At 40.7% G+C, this 24,156-nt stretch overlaps 1 long non-coding RNA gene across 1 annotated transcript; it reads right to left on the bottom strand.

The window, feature by feature from the left end:
- Positions 1-11,894: 11,894 nt before the first annotated feature.
- LOC148109653 (uncharacterized) lies at positions 11,895-22,814 on the bottom strand. Its single transcript, XR_015725078.1, has 3 exons — positions 22,697-22,814; positions 13,908-14,058; positions 11,895-12,246 (listed from the first exon to the last, which is right to left on the bottom strand). It is a non-coding gene; the product is annotated as an uncharacterized LOC148109653 (long non-coding RNA).
- Between the last annotated feature and the right edge of the window lie 1,342 nt (positions 22,815-24,156).

Below are 24,156 nucleotides of genomic sequence, written 5' to 3'. Positions count from 1 at the left end.
TTTGAATTATTTCATTCAAAAAGATTTACCAAAATTAGCCAAGCCCCAAAGTATGACAGTTCTTCTGCAACGTGAGAATACGAAAAACTTAAACCCTTATACTTTGTCAAGGAATTTCAGAAAAGAGTTAAAAATTTAAAGCTCAGTGTAGAGTAGTCAACCTTTTTTGATCTAAATATTTTTTACTTTAGAAGAAACACCGTGAGAAGTGAGGAAGATGAATGCTACACAACGACAACACTGTTAAGTTTATAACAGCAAAACGTTCAGTGTGATTGTGTGGTTGGCAGAAGGCACGCATCCAGCCAGTGGGACCACTGTGCTGTGCTATGTGTAGACACGCTGCGTGGTGGTGCCAAGGAGACTGCCTTATCTACTTGTGCATTGGTACCCTGCGCCCTGGAGAAGTGACAATCTAGCAGGATGCTGGCAAAGCTCACTGCACTAGATAATGCGAGATATGTGTATATGTTAGTCTTCTAGTCAGGAAATGCAATACTAGACTCTGGTTCCAAACAGGCAGCTGTAAGAATGGTCTTTGGTTAGAAGGGGAAGGGAAGAGGAAGAAAAGAGGCACATGACCATATTATTAAATGTGCTGTGGCGTGAGGAGAACATCATGGTTGTCCACTACCACCACCACCCAACATTTCTCTCCCATCTACAGGGACTGAGAGCAATAGTTTTACAACTGGGGATAGTCAAGTTTGAACCAGGGTTAAATTTTTTGTTATTGCGAATTAAATCATATTCTAAAAAAAAATTAGTATAAGCGTAGTTTGGAGTATCTGGATCATCTTTATGACACGTTTGTGAGTATTGCTACATGATTTTGATGACCAAGTTTTCCTTTTTTATATATAATCAAGATGGTGCTAAGTGATGCCATTTAACTGTTTTGTTATTTATATTTATAAAATAATTTTATTGATTTCCATAAAGCACATGATTAATACAGAAATAAATCTTGCATTTGTTGTTTCCTCCAACTAAAACCATCGATTCTGTTGCTCAGTCAGTTCACGGCCATGTTTATCCCTGGATACAATATGGCCGAATTGACCTACCAGAAGTAAAGCTTCTGCATGTCAGAGTAGGTACCAAATGATGCCGAAAGCCAGTCAGTCACTCAGAAGTCTCACACCAAAAGCCTCTAGATTCAGTCAACATGCTCAGTTACGATCAGCTATGCTTATATGATAGGTCAAATTGAAAATAAACGCTGGTTAAGGAGCAGACAGTTCTGGGGGTAAATGTCCAGTTCCCAAAGCTATTCTTCCTGCCTAGAATGCTCTACACCTGTCAATTCACATGGTTTTGACTTTCTCAACTTAAATGTCATCTCCTCAAAAGGATAAATTAAGGAATAATATGTATAAAAGAAACAAAAATAAGCAGCAATGAACACGGTTCTTGAAAGAGAAGTCAATAGCTGGGACAAACTCTAGTTCAGAAAGAATTGGAGAATTAATAAATTGGAAGAATGCTGAGGAGGTTCACCTGGCATTCAAATAAATGAAACAATCAGTTAAAGATGTGAAGGACACGTTCTGGAGGGCTTCAGACATTTCTAATAGGAGTTCTAGAAGAAAAATGAAATACGCAGTATAGGGGCATCTGGGTGGCTCAGTCAGTTGACCGTCTAACTCTTGGTTTTGGCTCAGGTCATGATCTCAGGGTTGTGAGATTGAGCCCTACAGAGGGTCTGCACTTAGCAAGGAGTCTGCTTGGGATTCTCTCTCTCCCTCTCCCTCCCCATCTGCCCCTCTCCTCATGCTCTCTCTCAAATAAGTAAGTAAAATCTTTAAAAGAAAAAAAAGAAATACACAGTATAGATGGAAATAAATCCACGGTACAGGCATATTATGGTGACACAGCAAAATAGGGAAAGAAAGAATCTTGAAAGTAGCCAGAAGAAAAAAGATATATTATCCACAAAAGAATGACAATCAAATAGATAGCTGGTTTCTCATCTACAATGAAGACAAAGGAGTAATATTTCTCAAATATTATGTTGAGAAAAAATAACCATCAACCTTGAGTTTTATACCCAGTTAAACTATATCTCAAAAAAAGGAGAGTAAAATTTGCCACAGCCTCTTACTATTAAGAGAAGAGACTATTAAGATTCTTCTCCATCAAGAAGGAACCTGAACCCAGAGGAAAAGCATGGCATACAAAACAACCAACCAAAAAGCAGTGAGCATAGGAACAGATCAAATGTTTCTGGAAAGTATTTATGTGACTAAAAAATTCCCCCCTAAACAATTTTTGCATGTTTTTATAAAAAAGATAAAAATGAAAACTCGTCCTTTAATAGTACTATTTGTATGTGTGGTGTGTTGTGTGTGTGTGTGTTTGTGTAGTCAATGGGTAGTTAAGTATAGTTAACTAAGTATACTTAACTAAGTCCTTTAAGACAGTTTATCCATCACCCAGTTTTATCAGTAATCAATATTTTGGCAATTCTGTTTCATATACTGCTAAAGTCCTTAAAAGCATACAAATACGGAATGATAAAAATCATTATAATAATTATTATTATTAAAAATTTATGGTTAAGAATACATGCTGGGAGTGGGAGTGTCTGGGTGGCATCCAACTCTTGATCTCAGCTCAGGTCTTGATCTTGGGATCATGAGTTCAAGCCCCTTGTTGGACTCCATGCCGGGGCTGGAGCCTACTTAAAAAAAGAATATATGCTGGAACGCCCGGGTGGCTCAGTCAGTTAAATGCCTGCGTTTGGCTCAGGTCATGATCCCAGGGTCCTGGGATAGAGCCTGGTGTTGGGCTCCCTGCTCAGTGGGGACTCTGTTTCTCCTTCTCCTTCTGCCCCTCCCCCTATTTGTTCTCACTCTCTCTCTCAAATAAATAAAATCTTAAAAAAAGGAATATATGCTAAATATTTAAGATAGCCTAAGCAAATAGGTAGATATACAATCTGTAGGCTCTAAAATTGCAGTGAATATATGGAAATTTGTTAATCCAACAAAAGACAGGAAAGGAGGGGAGAAAAGCTGGTAAAAAGGATCGCAAGTAGTAAATTTAAAAAATAAGATAGTAGAAATCAGTCTAACTATCTCACTGACAACAAAGGTAAACAGATTAAGCTCATATATAGAAAGATCGGAAGCTATCAGATTTGATTATGATTCTTGCAAGAGATACACGTACAATAGAATGACATAGAAAGTTTTAATGAAGGGAAGGCAATAAACTCAGGAAAAGCATAACTAAAAAGGAAAAGGTAAACAATGTAAATTATATTGAAATTAAGAACTGGTTTTCATCAAGTATCAGCATAAAGAGAATAAAAAAAGAAGCCACAAACTAGGAGAAGCTTCTTGCCCCAAGTATCCAAAATATATAAATAAAACTTTTGAATCAACCAGAAAGAGACAAATAACCCAATGAAGATGAGCCAAAGACATATACAGGCATTTTAGAGAAGAGGATCCAAGAATAGAGAATACACGTATGAAAAGATGTTCAACCTCGTTAGTTACCAGGGAAATGCAAAATAAAAAACAAAGATTCTATTTCACACATACCATATGGGCAAAACTTTTAAAGTCTGATCATTTCAAGTGGAGCAAAAGGACATGTATATTCTAAAGATAGAATAAAAGTTGGTACAACCTCTATGGTAAGCAGTTCGGTGTAACCTAGAGAAGTTTTCTCATCTGAAAAATGGGCTTGATTATGAAATCGACACCACAGAGTTGTTTTGAGGATTAAGTGGCCTAACACCTTTTGAAGAAGGTATTATTATGCTCGTATTTTTCATAAAAGGAAACTGAGACATCCAATGGTTTAAGAAATCTGCCTGCGGACTGGCAGACGCTATCTGCAATGCATGCCAACGATAAAGTATGAGTCTCCAGAATGTGTAAATATATCTTGTTTTAAAAATAGACAAATCACTTCATAAAAAAGAGCAGATTCACATAAGAAACTGAAATGGCCAAGAAACATATGGAAAGATACTCAACATTTTTAATAATCAGGGAAAGATAAAACAAAAACCCAATGCGGGTGACGCATCAGAATAACATGGAGGTAGGCTATCAGACCTCCTGCTGTGGGAGTCTAAACTGATTCCACTGCTTAGGAAGTAGTTGGTCAACATCTAAGGAAGTTAAAAATGTGCACAGCTTGGGACTCAGCAATGCCTCTCTCAGACCCAGAGTAATGGTCTTCCAACTGGGGTTTGCATATCCTTGTGGTTATATGAAGCTTTTGCCAGATACTGGGGTGCTGATGGTGAAGAGAAACTTCAACTTCCTTGTATACGGTCCCTCCAGCAGCTCCAGCAACCCGCGTGTGTTTCTTTCCCACCTCCTCTTGCATAGTTGTTCTTTCTCCAGTCCTCAAAAACAATAAAAGGCATTCTTCTTCATGTTGCAATGGCCAGGGTCAGTGTCACCAACCTACATTGCTTCAGTTGCTCAAAGGTGCTTTCCTTTTCCACTAAATACACTGAGTTCCATAAAATGTATATGGAATTATTTCTGAATTTTATCCATAATTCACAGAACGTTTCCAAAAGCCGGGTGCTAGAGTACCTACATGGGCACCTGTTCACAGAAAGAACATCACGCCTTTTATCCTACTCCTCACTCTAAACCCTCCCTATTTTAGCTACATCTTGCACTGCATTGTTATAAAATTAAGCATGAGAAACAGCATATTTACTCAGGTTTTAAGTAATTTATTGTAAAATAGATTATGTTAGATCTACATCATTTGATCTTGCCTCAAGGACTTTCATTAAGTTATCATAAATAGGCGCTCAATAATTTATTTCTAATAATTTACTTTCTGATATTCCTTAAAATGTGTATTAACACAGTTACCTTAATTAAAACACTTAAATTCAGGGCGCCTGGGTGGCAGTAGATTAAGCACCTGCCTTTGGCTCAGGTCATGATCCCAGGGTCCTAGGATGGAGCCCTGCCTCCTGCTCCCTGCTCCACGGGGAATCTGCTTCTCCTTCTGCCCCTCCCCTGACTTGTTCTCTCTCTCTCTCTCTCTTTTTTCAAATAAATAAATAAAATCTTTAAAAAACCCAACACTTATATTCCTTTTAGCTCCCCCTCCTGCCTCTCGTGTTGTTGTCATACATTTGAGTTCTCTATTTCAAACCCCACGCGGTGTTGTTTGATACAGCTTATTTTCCTATATATTTACCCACACACTAACCCTTTCTAGTGCACATTCCTTCCTGCATGGTTGGGCAGCCCTCAGGGCTTATTTTCCTGTTTTAGGTGCACGTATGCTGTTGACTAATTTCTCCATTCCTGTTTTTCTGGAAAAGGTCTTTCTTTGGCTTTCACTTCTGGAGAATATTTTTCTTACGTGATGTCAGGATTGGCAGATACATTCTTTCAGCGCTTATGAAGATATCTTTCTATTGCCCTCTGGTTTCCACTGTTTCTGTTGAGAAGGTCACCCATCAGTATCATTATTGTAACTTTGTATTGATTGATTGATTGATTGATTTTTTTCTGGAATACTTTTTTAAATTTTTAATATTTTTAATTATTGCAACTTTGAAGGTAATGTTTCTTTTCTTTCTAATTGCTTTGAGCTAGGAATGATTCCTTTTCTTTAGGCTTTAGCAATGCTACTCTGATTTACTTTGCATGTGTGCCTTAAATTTTTTTTTAATTTATATATATATATATTTAAAGATTTTATTTATTTATTTGAGAGAGAGACAGAGCTAGTGAGAGGGAGCAGGAGTGGGGAAGAGAGGGAGAAGCAGACTCCCCGCTGAGCAGGGAGTCTGATGCGGGGCTTGATCTCAGGACTCTGGGATCATGACCTGAGCCAAAGGCAGACACTTAACCAACTGAGCCTCCCAGGCACCCCTAAAATTTATATTTATTCTATTTGGACTTTATAATAGTTCTCGAATCTATTAATTGATGCTTTTGTTAGTTTTGGAAAGTTCTGGAGGGTGGGTACTTTGGTGTATAGTATGTTGTTCTGCGTGCTTTATTATTAGTTTCAAATATTTCAAAAAATGTTTTAAGAACAAAATGACAGGTCCTGCCTGCGGTATTCGCCTACAACCCTACTCTTGCTTATTTGCTCAGAGCTTGCTCCTCACTCTGGAATTCCTGGCTTGCCATTTTGATTTCCTAGTTTACTTCTTTAACAATAAGATTTTCAAGAGTTCTGCTCATGAACAAATCTGGGAATTACTACCTAAATTCAGAAGCTTGAAACACATCTTAAAAGCTGACAGGAACATAGAAGTAGCACAAAGAAGGGACACCTGAAAGAAAGCAAATCTTGCCAAAGACGATAAGGTCTATGGGTACCGAAAAGGGGAAAGGAGACTGCTATGAGGATTTGTCTCTAGAAGCAGCTATAGGAAAGAGACTCAACTCCAGGAAACAAACTGAGGGTTGCTGGAGGGGACGGGAGAGGAGGAGATTTGGTACTTGGGTGATGGGCATTAAAGAGGGCACTTGGTGTAATGAGCACTGGGTGTTATATGCCACTGATGAATTACTAAAGTCTACCTCTGAAACTAATAATACTCTATATGTTAACTCACCCGATTTAAAAAAATAAAAAAAAGCAGCAGCTGTAGGAGCAGAGAATGGTTACAATAATTAGATTTGGGGAAATTGCAGAAGTCCGAGAACTTCTGTGCCAACTGAGAGGCCCATTGAAGTGCCCAAGAAATAGACAACACATGTCCAGGACAAAAAACCAAACAGAACAAAACAAAAACAAACAAAAAACATTACTTAGGATTATTATAGCTGATAGACTATTCTTCCAGTGGTCCGCAGAAGAATTTGCTATCTTCTGTAAGGACTACACGGTCAAGCAAGAATACATTCATGTATCCACATCACACTCAGCTGGGGTTAAGTAAACCAGAGTGTAACATATGGAGTCAGACATTGTTCTTTTTGATTTCCGCTTTGCCTTATCTATGTGGCCTTGACAAATCACATACCCTCTGAGTCCTTAGTTTTTTTGTAAAATAGAGATAGTAATAACTCAACGTACCTCCGTCACAGGGCTACAGTGAGAAACACTACGGTGAGCTAGTGAAGAGCAGGGGCCCCAGAGTCAAGTGGGTCTGTGTTCAAATGTCAATTGCGAGACTTACCTGGCTATATTGGGTAAGTCTCAATGTCTTTAAGCTTTGGTGTATTCATTTGTAAAATGAAGCTAATGATGGTCCCCTCAAGATTCGCCCAGAGCATGCAGAGGTTTTTGCACAATGCCTGATATGTGGCAATTGATATTTGCTATTCCTTACAGTTGAGAAATGAGTCAATGTGTGCAGAAACACTTTAAGGATTATAAAGTTATACAGTTATTATGATTATCATCTTTATCACGTGTTATATTGATTTTTTTAGACAGATTCTACTATTTCCAAAGTCCTGAGTCAAAGAACCCCTCCAGGAACTGTGACCTAATGCAGTACGGTTGGTCCCACATGTACTGAACAAACCATTTGGACATGATCTACCTTTCATAGAGTCTGCTTGATGCTGGTACCTAACTGATTGATTATCTAAGCTGATTATATACAGGTCTTAAGTCATCTTAGGGCATTTTAAGTGCTTTATAGTATTATAAGTCTTAGGTGTCCCCACAAATGGGATCCTTCGATGGCAGATGTTAGAAAGAGCAAGAGACAAAGGGCACATGAGGCCCAATATCCTAGCTTTGTTCTCTTTCACTTAGGGCTGAATCTAGAAAGAGAAACCATGTAAGTTCCCTTTTCCCTTTTCAGTCCCTTGTGACATGCAAAACCTTTTATAAATATAGAAATCAACTCTGACTCTATTTAAAGGAATAGAAACAAAGGGTAAATATTTCTGTATCTCCACATGCAAATACGAAGAAGATAATTTAAGGAATTTGCACACATTTCAAATGTTTATTTTTAAAGCATGTACTAGATTCACACGGTACAACACTTGGAAGCACAAGTGGTGTTCCTTCCTTTCCCCTTCTGAGTCCCCCTACTCCTACCCTTCTCTGGACTCAACTGCTATCCCCCATTTCTTATTTGTCCCAGATGTTACATACAGATTTGTCATGGGGATTTTATCTGATGCACTTACAGAAGTCAGGTAAACAGTCCACGTGAAGCTGTGGTGCTAGAGCTTGAAGTCGATAGGACAGGCAGTTGGAGAGGGAAGACAGAGGAAAAAACGAGGAGAGCAAGCTGGAACCCAGGAGCATGGGCTGGAATCCATGAGGATGGATTCGAACCTCTGTCAGTTCTCTCTACCCCTAACTTGGTGGGGGTGTCCTGCTGAAGAAGCCAGTACCCTTCCCAGAGCTAACCAGGCACACACCTGGGCCAAAGTTGGGGAAACTAGGGGAGAATCAAGGGCAAGGTGAAGCAGTTGCAGGCTGGGCTAAAGAGAGGTGCCAACAGATAAACCACTGTGGGTGAACTTCAGATGTGCCTGCTTCCAACTTATAAGCATAAAAATCAAAATGACTTCTGCTTTCCAAATCTCCTGCAAAAATGTCTCTTGAGGCCCACCCTACCTGGAAACATACAGAGAAAGGAATGTTGGGAAATGTAGTCCCGGTTAGTCAAGTCAACACGTCACAAAGGTACACCTATGTATAGGTAGCATTTTAAAAATGTTTACACAAATGCTATCATGTTATATATACTCCTTTGCACCTCTCTTAGAGGCCCTGTCATATCATTAGATATAGATTTATGCCATTCTTTTTACTGGTGGTGCAGTATTACATTGTTTGGGTTGTTCCAATTTTTTGCTACTTCAAACTATGCTGCAATAAATAACCTTGCATGGGTATCTTTTGCCTGTGTGCAAGTGTGCCTGTAGGCTAAGTTTCTAGAAGTTCAATTTCCGGGCTGATGGGTTTCTGTGTTTAAAATTCTGACACATTGCCTAATTGCTCTGAATAGACACAGTATCAATTTGCTCTCCTATTATGCAAAATATGACAGTGCCTGTTTTCCCAAATTCTTGTAACAATGTCTTTTCACATCTGTTTATCTTTGCAAATATTACAGGTAAAAATGTATTTCATCATGGTAGTGTGATTGTAATTTGCACTTTTATTATTATGTTTGGTTTAGATCTCAGAGGTATTTCTGAAAAGGGGAAGGAAAGAAAAATTTATAAACTTTAGAAAAGTTTTGGAAATTTGGGTTGGATTCAATGTCCGTTTAAAAGGTTATCTTTAAAATACTGGCCCCTCCTCTTCCAAAACAAATTGGATGTTAAAGAACCTCTCACTGGCAGCAAATGATATTACTAATGAGAAACAGTGTATCACTGTACTATAAGGCTCCATCCTTTTAGCAGAAAGCAAGGGCAAAGTCCAAACTAGAAGTTGCTAAACATGCTTTTTACTTAGCTTACAGCAGACACGTAATATACATAGGATTCCAGGAGAACAATGTCTTAGAAATATCTGATTTAATGTCATCTACATCTCCAGGGTTGTATTAGTCTGAGCTACAGGCATAGATACTGGAAACAAATTTCTCTCTTAAACTAGCAAAATATTAACTATAGCTACATCTAAGGTGTTCCATGTAGATCAAAGTTTCCAACACAAGTGTATGAGTCAGTATCATAAAGCTGTGACTTTTGGAGATGGCTGGATTCTACCATGTTTTTTTTCTTCTTTCATCATTAGAAAAAGATTAAACTTGTTAAATGGAAAGTAATTAACGAAAAAAAAATCACAGGATGTTCTTGGGTATGGCTGGCATGGTGTTCACGTTCACTCTATAACTCGGATAGCTGCATACAGCTTTTCTGTATTTTACTGTTTCCTAGTTGAAGGCTATTTGATTTAGCAGGATTTACCAGCATCTCAGCTTTCATTCTCTGAAGTGCTATCGTCCTGGAGGAACTCCCGATCTACTCGACGAAAACAAGACCAGCTTCCTCCTGGGAAAGCTCCTTTCAAAACTAAGTGTGTAGCCAGTCCACATCGCTGGCATTTATAGAGGCATTACACTTGTTAAAGACATTCTGGGAACACAGTTGATGAGTCTGTGTGAAGTCGGGCTCAGTCGTGTCCTCTGGTAAGCGTAGGAGATATGTTACTATAGAGAGTCATCTATGATAAGTACATAGGACTGGAAGGCACACATTAATACTTAGCCGTCACATGTACCTATTTGTTTTAACTGTGAAATCAAAGTTCTCCTCTACTATGGTTAAGGAGAGTCCTTACCCTGATGGTGGGCTCCCTCTTCTTAGAAAATCAAGAATTGTGAAGAGTTGCAGATCCTACCGTACTTTCAAGCTAACAAGTTAGTCTGCCAATTTCTTGCATGTCAGAAAGAAGGCATGAACTTCTTGGATCAAAAACAAAGGGCTGCATTCCTCATGGTACAGTAGGCAGTATGATCTTCACGTTCTTACCCATCCCCCTTCACCCCCAGGCTGCACAGGGGCGACGTGGAGGCAGCCCAAGGGAATGCTGCACATACACCGGGTTTGCACCACTGCTGAGGGACCGCAAGCTTAGAAAACCACTAATCTTATAAGGGAGTTTCTTGCACACCGGCCAAGACTTTGTCCTGGAGAGAAACATTCTTTATTATCCTGCAAACAAATCTGCAGCAAACAAATCTGCCCTCTGTCCTGGAGGCAGGCACTACCTCTGTCTGTGAATACTGTCCACTGGTTCAGGTAATTTGGAATAAGAATTGCCACGGGTCGAGCAGAAACACAAGAGACCCACGGAAAACTGTCTGAAAACAAGAAGGGAGGGCATTTTCCCGACCCTTTATCAGATCCAGGTTCCTATTTTCTTCCACATTCTGTTTTCTATAGCCAAGACATAGTTCCCCACCCCAAGTAGCATCTTCTGCCAGTGGGCAACTTTCATAGATGTGAAGGACTGGTCAGAAATAGATACTAGATGATGAACACAGGATATAGAGAGCTGTAATAATTCTCTGCCTATGTCTCAGGCCAAATTATCAGCATAAAATGAGGGGTAGATCCTTGAATGCCTAACTTTGCCTCATGGCGAAGCTTCAAATACCAGAGTCTTCTTGGATGTTAAGTAGGTGAAGCAAGGAAGTCCCAGAACCTAATAGGGCCACGAGGACAGGAGTTTTAATGAACTTGGGAAATTGTGGGCTTAGCTATAGTGGTACTTTTTGATACTCAGTGATGAGCTTAAGAATCTCAAAGAAGTTCAGACAATTTGAAAGACCTTGAAGAAAAAAAGTGTTTTTTTTTTTCAGGGACAGAATTATGTTGCCCATAAGAAAACAAATCACATACACCAACGACCTGAAATGGCTAAGCTTTGCCTAAGGATGCAAAACAGACTTTCTCGGAGTTCTCAGTAACTCCCTGAGGTGATAGGGAATGCTGATCACAGTGAATATTTAAAGAAAGGATCTCTTCGGACCTTCTGCCAATAAAATATTCTCTAAGTCAAAGAGTACCTTCACCTCCCTGCTTCTTAATAATGAACATGCCGGTCAGGGCAGCCGGCTTCAGGCATTCTCAGTGTTCGGAAAAGACTGACCAGTGTGTGTATCCTTTAGGAAAGTGTTCTTTTCTCACTCTTTAAAAAATTAATTTCCCTCAGTCTTTATCAGGGAACTGTAAATTTTTAGAATCCTACACTTCACTTGAGAACTACTCACTCTGCCAAACGAGATAGACATGATAACTCTTTCTCGCCAAAGAATGGAAGGCTTGTTATAGGTGTATTAAAAACAGGAAAGGAATCTTCTTTTTCTTCATTTTTTGCAATAAACTGTGAGAAAATCATTGATATGATGTAAAAATATTTAAGAAAATTTTGAAAGGAGAAAAAAAGTCACTCATTACCATATTGCCTGAATATAGCTTTTACTCTTTTCATTTTTGAACACTGCCTGTTTGTCCTTATTTAAATACATACATATTTTTGGTATAGTTGCAAGAGGTGTTTATGGCAACTGCCAACTCAATTTATGAATATATCATGTTAAATTTTTAAGGAATGAGATTTTTTCTTTAAAAATCATCAAATGCTACTAATGTGTCTTCAAAGCCATGCCTCGGGGTGCCTGGGTGGCTCAGTTGGTTAATGGTCCGACTCTTGGTTTTGGCTCAGGTCATGGTTTCATGGGTCATGAGATCAAACCCCACATCAGGCTCCGTGCTCAGCGGGGAATCTGTTGGGGGTTGTCTCCCTCTGCTCCTCCTCCCCCTCATGTGAGCATGCTCTCTCTCAAATAGATAAATAAATCTTAAAAAAAAAAAAAGTCATGTCTTAATTTCTTTTACAGCTTAACTATTATCTTATTTCACTGGAGGGAATAAATACATTCGTCTGACAATAGATACTCAGACCAACTGCATTTTGGGGTCATTCCTAGTTTTTATTGGGTATGACACGCAAGCACGTATTCAGTTAACCTAGAAGTCATATCAGACAAGTAAAGTATAAATTAAACAGAAAAGGGGCTAAAATCATAGCCCCATTTCCTGCTGCTTGAGATTGTGATCTGATCTGTTGGAACATAATGTTTGCCATAATGACGTTAAAATATAAGCTTTACAAAAGTGTTAATAGCTGGGGAACCTTTTTTGGTCATATCGTCAGACCTTACTTCTCTGAGGGAGCAATCAGTGAAAGCTTCAAACTGTCTTACATTGCTGTGGATTTTTAATCTGTAACGTTAAAACAAGAATAAGGGTAGTAATAATAGATGTAGTTGAGAAGAGGATTGGGGAAAATTTATTGGTAGTCCATCCTCTCTGTTCAGGATACTTTGCAAAGACTCAAATCTGTGGCTCAGAAGGGCTGTGAAAACATTGACTATGCAAATGCAATAATAGGTGGGAAAGCTGTTATGGCAGAGTTTTCCATGTGTTCACCCAAAACGCATTTTCACATTTTCCCAGGCATACAACTGGTTGATATTTCCCAGCCTCCTTTGTGGTTAGATGTGGCCATGTGATTGAGTTTGAGCCAATGGCCTGTGAGCCCATGTAATAGGTGCCATTTCCAGGCCTGGCAAATAATACTGTGTAACGGATAGGCTTTCATGCTCTATTTCTTTCCTGCTTGACACAGAAGAGCATGACGACCTTAGATGCCATGAGTTTCCAAGATGGTGGAACCATAATACTGGAAGCCTGTTCGTGACAGGGATCATCTGATTAGGAACAGCTATTTTGTACTTTACTTTAGCAAGAATTAGACTTCCATTGTGTTAGGCAAATGAGACTTTGGGGTTGTATCCAGAACAGCTGCTAATGTTACCCTAATTAATATAATTATGAAATAGGAAGTTATTTGACTTGTATAATCACATACACAGACATACATTATTTTTGTTCCTCTGTAAACAAACCATGATGATGGCAGAGACAGTACTAGCTAAAAATATTTTGAAGTTAAATCACAGTTGGGGACTGAGCCACTACCCAGAAAACAATCATCTATAGGATTTAAGAAGCAGCATAAAATAGTGGTTAAGTGGGAGGGATCTGGGACAGACTGCATGGGTTCCAATCCTGGCTCTGCCATTTGTCGTCTGCGTGACCTTAGATCATCCAAATATTTTTTTGCTCCAATTTCCTCATCTGTGAGATGGAAATAATAATACGTATGTAACTCACGTGGACTGTGTAAGATTTAAATGAGGTAATAGACATAATACAATGCTTCCAGCAGTGCCTGGCAAAATAAGCACTCAACAAATGTTAGCTTGTTATAATTACCAAGTATGAACCATGGGTTGAGCTTGGGCTCAGAATCCAGAGAAAAGGGGAGAGGTCTCTTTGTGTAGAGACTAGGCCATGAAGCTACTTGGTCTTGCCGCTAACACCCGTCCTCACTGACATGCTTCCCAACTGGGCAGATAAAATCTTGTGACAAGATACCCCCAAATGGAGGATTACCTTAAACTTCTGTGAAGAATATCCCTCCTTCCAGTTCATCTGCCTTGGGCATATCCTGCCTCGTGAAGAGACTCCTTTTCTCTTCATTACCAAGTGGCGGGTTGTACATCTTTCTTCTTTGTTCCTCTCAAACCCCATCTGTCTTCCAAGTCTTCAAGGCAGAGAAGCAAAACAGAATATTAGGAGCCACACTCTTCTGTCTTTGTTTATTGTTGGTTTTGTCTCTTGCTGGCCTTGGGTAAAATGAGCTGCCTTATAGGCAGCTTGAGTAGGAATGAAAATTTCATTCAATCAATAGTATATTGAATCTTTAAACAAAATACAGAGTTGAGAGATCCAGACTTATAATTTGTTAATTAAAAATAGGTACAAAGATTTTGAATTCGTATTTTTATTGTGGTAAAATATATAAAAATTAAAATTAACACGTTAACCATTTTTAAAGTGTACACTTCAGTGGTATTAAGTACATTCACAATGTTGTGCAACCACCGCCACTATCCGTCTCCAGAACTTGTTAATCATTCCCAGCGTAAACTCTGTACCTATGAAACAACAACCTCCATCCACCCCTGCCCTCAGCCCTTGGTAATCTCTATTCTACTTTTGTCCTCGTGCATTCGCCTACCCTAGGTACCCCATATAAGTGGAATCATACAATACTTTTCCTTGTGTCTGGCTTATTTTACTTAGTATGACATTTCCAAGATTCACCCCTGTGGTAACATGTATCAGAGTGTTATTCCTTTTTATGGTTGAATAATATTCCGTTGTGTGTGTGTACCACATTCTGTTGGTCTACTCACCTGTTGATGGATACTTGGATTGCTTCCACCTCTTGGCTATTGTGAATAATGCTGCTATGAATATGGGTGTACAAGTATCTATTTGAGTCCCTGCTTTCAATTCTCTTGGGTACATACCCAAGAGTGGAAAAACTGGTCAGTTGTGTTTTTAAATAGATTTCTACATATGTCTCATTGACCAGAACTGTGTCACATGGAGTTTCCTTACTGCAAGGGGGTGAGATGGGACTAGAACATGAGATTTAATGGGTTTTTTTGTCCCCAACCTCTGTAGAAGAGGGCAAGAAAATGTGGGTTGGAAAAAAATGGTGAGTGAATCCACTTATAGTATCTGCTACAATACACATCCCAGAAGATGAATCTAGAACTGAGATTCCATACTCCCACAGCAGGCAATATAGATAAGAATTGATTCCCTGTGGTGACTATAATGTTATTGGTATTCTATAAATTCAAATTTAATGCTCTCTTTTCCTGGATCCGCTTTTGAATGAATTTCTGACTTAAAGGAACTGTCTCATCTAGTTTCAGTGGGAATTTAGATAAATCTGCTTTTGATAGGTAATTACCCATGGTTTGGTTTATATAAAATAGGCTTTCCAACAGAAGGGGGGCACTCAACTGTAGATAAAGATAATTAAATGATAATTAAAATTGGGTGGTTTAGCAATAACAATATAAATGGGGAAGGAGCAAGATGGCATCTTGAAAAGGAAATAATTGCTATTAGAATGCTCAGAACTAAACACAACTAGTTCTGTTTAAAGATTACTATTCAAAGATTATTGTTCAATTACTCCTACACTCGCTATTTAACTTACCTAAAGACAGTCATTTATCACCTGAAGTTTGGGAATAGGATCTAGCTAAAGCATTTGTAGACACTAGACATTCAGAAAGAAGACTCAACTTTATCTTAGATATGATTTAAAAGTTTCCGTTATTGTGGGGGAAATCACCGTAGTGACAATCTTATCAATGGTGGATTCAAGAATGGAATGAAGGATGGGAAGATCAAAGCATTAATTAGGTATTTTGTACATGTCTGACACATACATAGCTAAAGAAAGAGAAGGACGAAGCTGTTAGGATACAATTTCAGATGCATATAACAGAATCCCGACACAACAGTAGGTTGAACAAGATAGTTTATTTCTGTCTTGTGAAGGTGGTCCAGGGTAGCTTTGGTGTCTCTACTCCATAGGACCATCCAGGGACCTTGGCTCCTTCTCTCCTGTTTCTTTGTCATTCCAAACATCAAGTAGGGAGCAAGGAAGGGTGAAGGGATGGTACATCCCTTACCTTTAAGAATGTGACCAGAAATCACACCCCATTGTGTGTAGGATTTAGACATATGGCCACACCTCACTGCAGGGGAGTCCGGAGATATAGCTTTTATTCTGATAGCCATGTGTCCAGGTAAAAATTAATGGTACTATTACTTAAAAAGGGAAGCGTGGATTTTGAGATACAATGAATAATCTTTGCTACAATAAAAATTGTTGTTATACAAAACAAAACAGTTACTTTAAAGCCAATTGGAAAAATTTGGAGCCAGCGGAGGTCTTGGGTTTGGGAACAGGATCTAGAATCCCTCCCATTTTCTTGACAGATTAGTAGTTCATTCCTCCTTATGAATTTGAGGCTGTTCAGTACATACCCAGAGCCAGCTATTGCCCTTCATTCGCCATCCTCCCAGCAAGACAGGCTCCCGAATCATGATGCGATCGTAAGAGACACACACGGGGCAAGGCTCTCCCTCTGACTGTATACTATTGCAGACTGGATTAGTTCTATGCTACTGCCAATTACTTCCTGTGAAGAGGATGGCAGCCATACCCTCCCTCTCTACACTTTATCTGCACCTACTCAACATTTGAATCTGATCCACAGGAAGGTAGTCAACAGAAAAACTAGGATATAACTGAGGTATGGGAGGCACCATAGGGAAAGGAGTCGGTAGATCAGTTGGAGAGAAAAAGTTTCTACTTGGCCTTGGGGTGGCCTATAGAGAGAGAGGTGATGTAAGGCAGAGGGGAGAACCAAGAGAGGGGAAGAAAAACAACCATGAGCAGAAGGAACTATGTTTTCCCATCCCTAGTGAAAGTGAGGTAGGTCTGGAGACATGAATCTCACGTGTCAGATCTAGGCAAATACATTGAGATAGAGAGAGAGAGAGAGAGAGAGAGAGAGAGAAGATACATATATATTGAATATTATATCTTATCTATCCAGCTATTTTCTGGTTTTTCAGTTTTATGTATTATCTATTTACTTCCTATTGTGGGAGATGAAGAATTAGTCTTTCTACCTTCTTTCTTTTCCTACTATCCTTTCAATATATGTCTATGACAGTTCTGGTTAAGTCAATATTCATTGTTATTATGACTAATACATGGTCCTAACTGAACCTTTTAATATACTATGATTGTACTTCCTTTCTTGTACAATATTTTTGGAGCTACTTCCCCATTTTGTCCTTTGCTTGGTTTTCTTTGTACTTACTACAACTTATTCCTGAACTCTCTTGTAGAAGTATAAAGTAGCTAACTGTTTCTTTTCATTTGTTTTTCTTGGAGACGTTCTTCTTGGAGTCCTCCATCCTCATTCTCCAATCTGAACTTTTTGTTCTCTAGGCCTGCTGTACGGACCTCATCCTGGACACCTCTTTGCTGTTCTCCTGGGTATTCCTTTTACCACTTCCTATGTTGGGTCCCCTGACTCTTGGGTCCTTCTTTCTTTGTTTACCATCTTGTTTTGATGTCATACATCCTCCAATTTTCTCCAAGAGAGAATGCAATTAAGACTTTGCACATTGGAAATAAGCTTTATTTCACTCTCTTTTGCTTTGGTTCTCCCAGTCCAGAGTCCCTCTAGTTCATTCTCTCTGGGCTTCTAGTCTTTTGATTGGGTGGTGGAGGAACAGTCATTTGCTGTGTGTGGGTGGAGAGAGGGTGTAGGAGACTTTTTCTTCTCCTGGAGGCTTTCACTCACTCCTTCTTGCAGTCCCCTCTAGCACCCACACCATTATAAGTACCTATACCTTCACTTCCTGAGCGTTCTTGAGGCTTTTTTGTTTGTTTGTTTGTTTGGGTTTGGGGGGGGGGGTTCTGTGTGTGTGTGTGTGTGTGTGTGTGTGTGTGTGTGTGTGAATTAGACCATTTCTTGTACTTCCAGACTATAGATAGCTGGCTTTCAATTTTCTTCAGGCCACTAGATATCCATCACCCTCCAGATTTCAAAATGTTATTAACATCTCTCATATGCTCTTATCACCTCCCTTAGTCTCTGTCACATAGGTTTATGCATTTATTGTCATTTTAGTGGGAATCCAAGAGGGAACAAAAGTAAATGCAGCCATCCGGTCCTCCATTCAGCCTAGAAATCTCCATACTTTCAACCCACTCCAATCAGACTTCTATCCACATCATGTTGTTGAAATTGTACTTATCCAGGTCAAAATCTTGCCTAATCCAATGGTCAATTCTCAATCTTTATCTTACTTGAATTCTCAATAGGATTTGATGCAATTAATTGCCTCTTTTTGCTGCATACCCTCCTGTTTTTCCCGCTACCTTTCAGTCTCCTTTTCTGCCTTCTCCTCTTTCTCACCTCAAAATGTTGCAGTGTCCTAGGGCTCAGTCCTCTACCCTTTCTCTCCTCTTGTCTATTTATATTCTCTTGGGTGACATGCAGTCCTGTGAGTTTAAATACCATCTATGTGCCAACATCTTCCAAATATATATCCTCAGCTCCAATCTCTGCAACACCCTGGAGCTCCATACTTGCGTAAGTCCATCTATCTGACATTTCCAATTGGAAGTCCAATAGGCATCTCAAATTGGACTTCAACACAGAACTTGATTTTATCCTTCAAACCTGCTCCTAACTTCTTCTCTATCTCAATGTATTTGCCTAGATTTTGCTCAGGTTGAACATCTAGGAATCATCATTGATTATTCCATTTTCCTTATACCCATATCAATCTAACTGCAAGTTACAGCAATTCCAACTTCAAAATATATCTTGGTTGGACAACCTCTCATCACTTCCACTTGCTGGTCCGAGTCACCCCCATTTCTCATTTGGGCCCCTGTAATAGCCTTCTATCTTCCTGTTCTTTCTGTCATCATTCTAGCTTTCCCCCAATACCTACAGTCTGTTTTCTGCATGGTAGTGAGAATGTTCTCTACAAACAGCAAGTCAGCGATGTCACTCCCTACTCACAACCATCCAGTGGCGTCCATCACATCTTGAGTGAAGACCCCTCTTTACCAGGTCCTCAAGGCCAACATGAACTGGCTTTCTCACTCTGCTCTGATCACACTGGCCTTTTCTGGCAGTTTCATCCCCTGTCAGTTCCATCCCCTTAGAAAACCACCTGCTTCCTAGTGTCCTTGTGCCCCTTGAGACAGCTCTTCTCAGTGATAACCACTGGTGGGCTTGCCATGTGGGAGCAAGTGGCCAAAACACCTGGTGCAGAATATCTTACCACACAGGAGGGAGAGTGGAACCAATGTGGCATTTCTTGCATCCTGAAATGCATGGAGCCAAACTCACATGTACTGATTCATGGAGCACAGTGACAAGAGTACATGTCCTTCTTGAATTTTCTTTTAAATCAACAGTGTACAATATTGACTGACAAGAAGGAGACAAGACAGAGGCAGGGTGACCTGCCTGTATTGGAGACCTAGGGACGGCAGAGGGACATTCTGGAGGGAGAAATGCGTGTAGGGTGGGAAGGATATGCCAGTCAGGAAATATCCCATAAAACTGGCTTTTTAAAATTTTGGAAAAAACAGATCTTAGTGACTTCATCTTCTGGCTCTAGTAATTCTCTTCTTGGTTTCACCCTACGGTTGAGATTAAGTAGTAATTGATTCTAGTCAACCCTAGTCAGCACTGAATGACTTGGACCCTGGTTGAGTTCAATCAGGGAGACCAGCTGCGGGAAGGAGAAATTTCTGCCGTGCCCTGGATTGGAGATCATTATCAGTGCCTGAGGAAAAGCCAAGGCTTTTTTTGTGCACACATTACATTCCAGGCACTGTTATAGAAACTATGGTTACAGAGGTGAAGAAAACCAAGTTGTTGCTCTCTTGGAACTTACATTCAGGTGGAGGAGACCAAGTCAACAAATGAATAGATGAGTAACTCTGATATCAGACAAGATAAAAAATAGAGTCATTTGATAGGTCAGCGATTGTCTAAGTGTGATCTACAAATATCTGGAGGTTTCTGAGACGCAGGAGGTCTGTGAGGTCAAAACTTTTTTCACAAAAATATTAAGATCTTATTCGCCATTGTCACCCTCAGTCTCTCATGAATGCACAGTGTCGTTTTCCAGAGACATTTCCAGAAAAATGTGATGATGTCTCTCTGGTATGTACTGGAATGTGGGTAATACAGTAAATATCGATAGCCCACATAAAGATAGCCCTAAACAAAGGCTCTTTGGAGTCTTCAATAGTTTTTAAGAGTGTAAAGGGGTCCTGAGACCAAATAGTTTGAGAACCACTGTGATAGATACTGGGTGGTGGAAGAATTTATTAGGGGATCTATGCCAAAAAAAAAAAAAAACAAAACAAAAGCAAAAAAAATCAGTGCTATCGATTGAGTGTGCTTGTGGGCACCAGGGTGGGAGCTGGCTGTCTATGCAGTGGTCATGACCTTTACTCCAGGGAGGCACAAGCCCTGAGCTTGTGAAGAACCCAGAGACAAGGAATTCAGCCCCGGGACATTTCCCAAGGTTCTAAGGGGGCATTGTTGGCTGGTGCCACCAATCAAAAAAAGGTTTCTTCCTATTCTTCAAACTCCAGGAAGATTCTTCTGGGGCTTTGACCTCTTTTACTCCCACTCTCACAAATAAAAGATTCTCACTAGGAGCCCAGGAAGTTACAGTTGGGACCATTCATGAGAGCAGCCACTAGAAGCAGAAAATCCCAAGGCCTCAGCGTCCAGCCCCAGTCCCCACACACCAGTGTCTAGGGCACTGAATTTTTAGATTTGGTTTATCCTGGCAGAATCTCCGAAGGTGCGGGGCAAGGAGCCCGGGAAGTGGATGGCTCCCTAAGTGAGCTGCTGAGACTCTGTGTGACACGATGGCGTCTGCTGTGCCACTCAGCAAATTGTGCCCCCGCCTGCCCGGGCTGCCTCTGCTCGCTCGACAGTCTGTCAGCCGCGTTTGCAGGGAACCCGCTAGCAATGTGAAGCAGTAGGAGATCCAGGCATTGAAGCAGCAGCTCCCGAGAGTGGAGGGCCAAGTTAGCTATCTATCAAATCCTGTCTCTGCTGACACCTGGAAAAACTAGGTGACACCCACACACCTGAGGCCCCGCCGGCAGCGGCCCAATTAAAGGTTGCAGTTTTTCTTTCGTTCCTTTCCGACCTTGGAGTTTGAGAGGATGGGTACGGGGCTTTGCTTCTGATCACACGCCATGAATGCTCCGAGGTCTAAGCCCTTAGAAATGGACGTAGGTGAATGTGCACACGTGTGTGGTACCCGTTCCGTTGGGTCACTTTCAGTATGACCTAAAACTGATTTCTGGACAATGACTGATCGCTAAGCACTCGCTTATTTCCACAGGCAGAAGCAACCTGTCCAGAAAAAAGCCCTGCACATGCCACTGGCTAAAGGTTTAAATGGGCTTTCTGCCAGCGAATGGCATTTGCTAGTTGTGTGGGTGCAGCCCACGGCAGGAATCCACACAGCTCACAGGAGATCTGTGGGGCCCTGGGGTGTTGCAATGTCACTCTGTCTGGGTAAGTGACAGCCAGGATGTGGGATTTGGTGATTATTTTTGGTTTGGTTTGTTTCTAGCTCAGAAGAAAGACTATATTTAACATTGAGAGAGGCATAACTTCTGGATTGTCAAGGTTGGCGCTAATAGTGAATGATATACTAATATATGTTATAGGGAACCAGAAGCTTGCAAGAGCAATGCTCATGCACTAGATGAAAGGATAAATCTTCTGTTGTGTAATGGGGAAAGAAAGCTGGCAATGGAAATGCAGTCTTAATATTTTTTTTCCAGCATTGCATGTGTAATTAGGCATTCAGTGACTTCCTCATTTAAGGAAATTTGACTTTAATGGGAGCTATGTTGGTAACTATGGAAGGAGTCTTTTCAAAATGTGGGAGTGGGGATGGGAAGGCATTAAATGTTAAGATAGATTTTTTTCTTGGCCTTGAAACAAACAAAACAAAACAAACCCCCTCCACCACCACCACCAATCTGCAAAACTATGCGGATAGATGTTGGGCTCATATTCCGAGCCTTGAAAGTTAAGCCAAGAACAGAATGGTCAGATAATTTCCATCTCCTAAGATGTATGTCATGTTTTGATCATATAAGATCCCCCTCCAAACGGGCTTCTGCCTTAAATAAATGTGATTTCACTGGTGTCTGGAAATTGCAGTTTATGATGCAGTCTCATGAGGTCTTGGGAAATAAAGGCGTAACACTGGGTAAATCCAAAGTTCACCATCAGGAAGAGTAAGTTTGTAAAACATAGTTTAACCAAAGCTGATACAATGAAGCCACTTCCCATCCACTGCCCACCGCCACCCCCACCCCAACCCCAACCCTGCAAACTTTCAGAGAATCACTAGGAACAGTAACAGCCTGACCAGAGTGAGTGCCAGAGCTAAGAGTACTCAGCAAGTTTGCCAGGTTCCAAGGAGGAAAGGGTTAAGAAATAAAGGCAGAAACTGAGTTTAAAGACTGTAGGCTGTGGCTAGTCCTCAAAGGCAACCGCTCATTTCCAACACCCCAGATACCCCTGTGCGGCTCACCCTTCGGGGCAGTTGTCCAGACGGGACAGTCTCAACAGCACCGAGTCGCCCCCACCATATGGTTATCTTAAATGGCCAGGATCCCTACGTTCAGTACATGGTGCTTAATAGCTAATCTATTAGGGGAAGAAATTCTTTCTAACTAATAGTAATTTTAAAAATGTTTTGGAAGGAAATATACTTACTGTTCCTCTTCTAGCATTTTACAGGAAATATTTTGAGCCGTCAAAAGGGGGCATCCTTGCTTTTCCAGACAAAAGAAAGAACAATTTGAGTTTGCTTTTCAGAGAAGCCTCGGTGGGAGTGGTAGGCTGTAGCAGAGCTTGTAGTGATTCTAAATAGAACAGGTGTGCTATTAAGGATACACCTGGGGCACGGAGCCTACGTATCTACAAACTCATTCCTCAAAGCGTGGCCACGGGCCAGCAGCATCAGCATCACGGGGGAGCCTGTTTACAAGTGTGGGTTCTCGGGCCCCGGCCCAGACTTACTGGATCAGAATTTGTATTTAATAAGGTCCCAGGTGGTCAGTGAGCACCTTCAAGTTGGAGAAGCTCTGCTCAATAGCCGTATTTCTTAGGGGAAAAAGAACCACCTGGAGTGCTTGTTAAAAACAGATTCCTGGGCTTCCAACTCTAACCTCCTGGCCCAGGATTTCCAGCAGAGAGGCCTGGTAATCTGTACATTTGAAAATGGTCCAGGTGATCTTGGTCATGAGTGACGTGTGAAGGCCACTACAAGATACTTCTATATTTTTGAAAGAAATACATAGCGATCTTAAAAAGAAACTGCTTCCCCCAGAACACGTTTTCCTTCTGAAAGGTGCGGTCTCCTTTTTCCTTCTTATTCCTATTCTTGAAAACAGAAAGCTAAGGATGGGGAAGGGGGAAGGGGGAAGCGCAGGAGTAGGGCCAGAATGGCCACCTGCTCCGGCTCCAGGAGATGCCAGAGGGAGGGGCTCTGGGCGCCCCGCGAGGCTGCAGGAACGGGGATTTGTCAGCAGGGGGCAGCAAAGCACGCCTCTTGTAGGGCCCTGCCGCTTGGGCGGTGAAGCCCACCAGATGGAGAAGTGGAACTGACCTTATGCTACTTGCTTCTGGGACTTTCTGGAACTGTTGGTGGGCATGCGGGTCTGGCTGGATCGACACCATGTTGATCAAGTCAGAGGGGTCGTAGTAGACTCTAGCTGGGTCTGAATGGGAGCCAGGTACGGTCTGAGTCAGTGCTGCCAAACAGAAATAGCATGTGAGTCACACAGATTATTTTAACTTTTCTAGAAACTACATTAAAAACAAAAGAAACAGGTGACATTAACTTTAATAATACATTGTATTTAACCCAACATACCCAGATATAATCATTTCCACATGTAATCAATATAAAAATTACTGAGCTAGTTTACATTCTTTTCCCGTACTGACTCTTCGAAATCCAGTGTGCCTTTTACACAGGCAACCTATTTCGGTTTGAATCAGCCACATTTCAAGTGCTCAGCGGCCAAGTGCAGCCGTGGCTACCGTACTGGGCAACGCAGGTGAGAGTAGTGGAAGAGCTGCGGGGAAAATGATAGGGCTTAGAGTGAGGCGACGATTAGGACCAAAAACAGAGAAGAATTAAAATTGGGACCAGGGGCAGATTCTGGTGT

The sequence above is a fragment of the Ursus americanus genome, chromosome 7 (assembly GCF_024610735.1).
Source record: "Ursus americanus isolate L20-20 chromosome 7, mUrsAme1.1.p, whole genome shotgun sequence".
NCBI lineage: Eukaryota > Metazoa > Chordata > Mammalia > Carnivora > Ursidae > Ursus > Ursus americanus.
The sequence above is the reverse complement of the archived record's forward strand: the minus strand, read 5'-3'. Positions and strand labels throughout refer to the sequence as shown.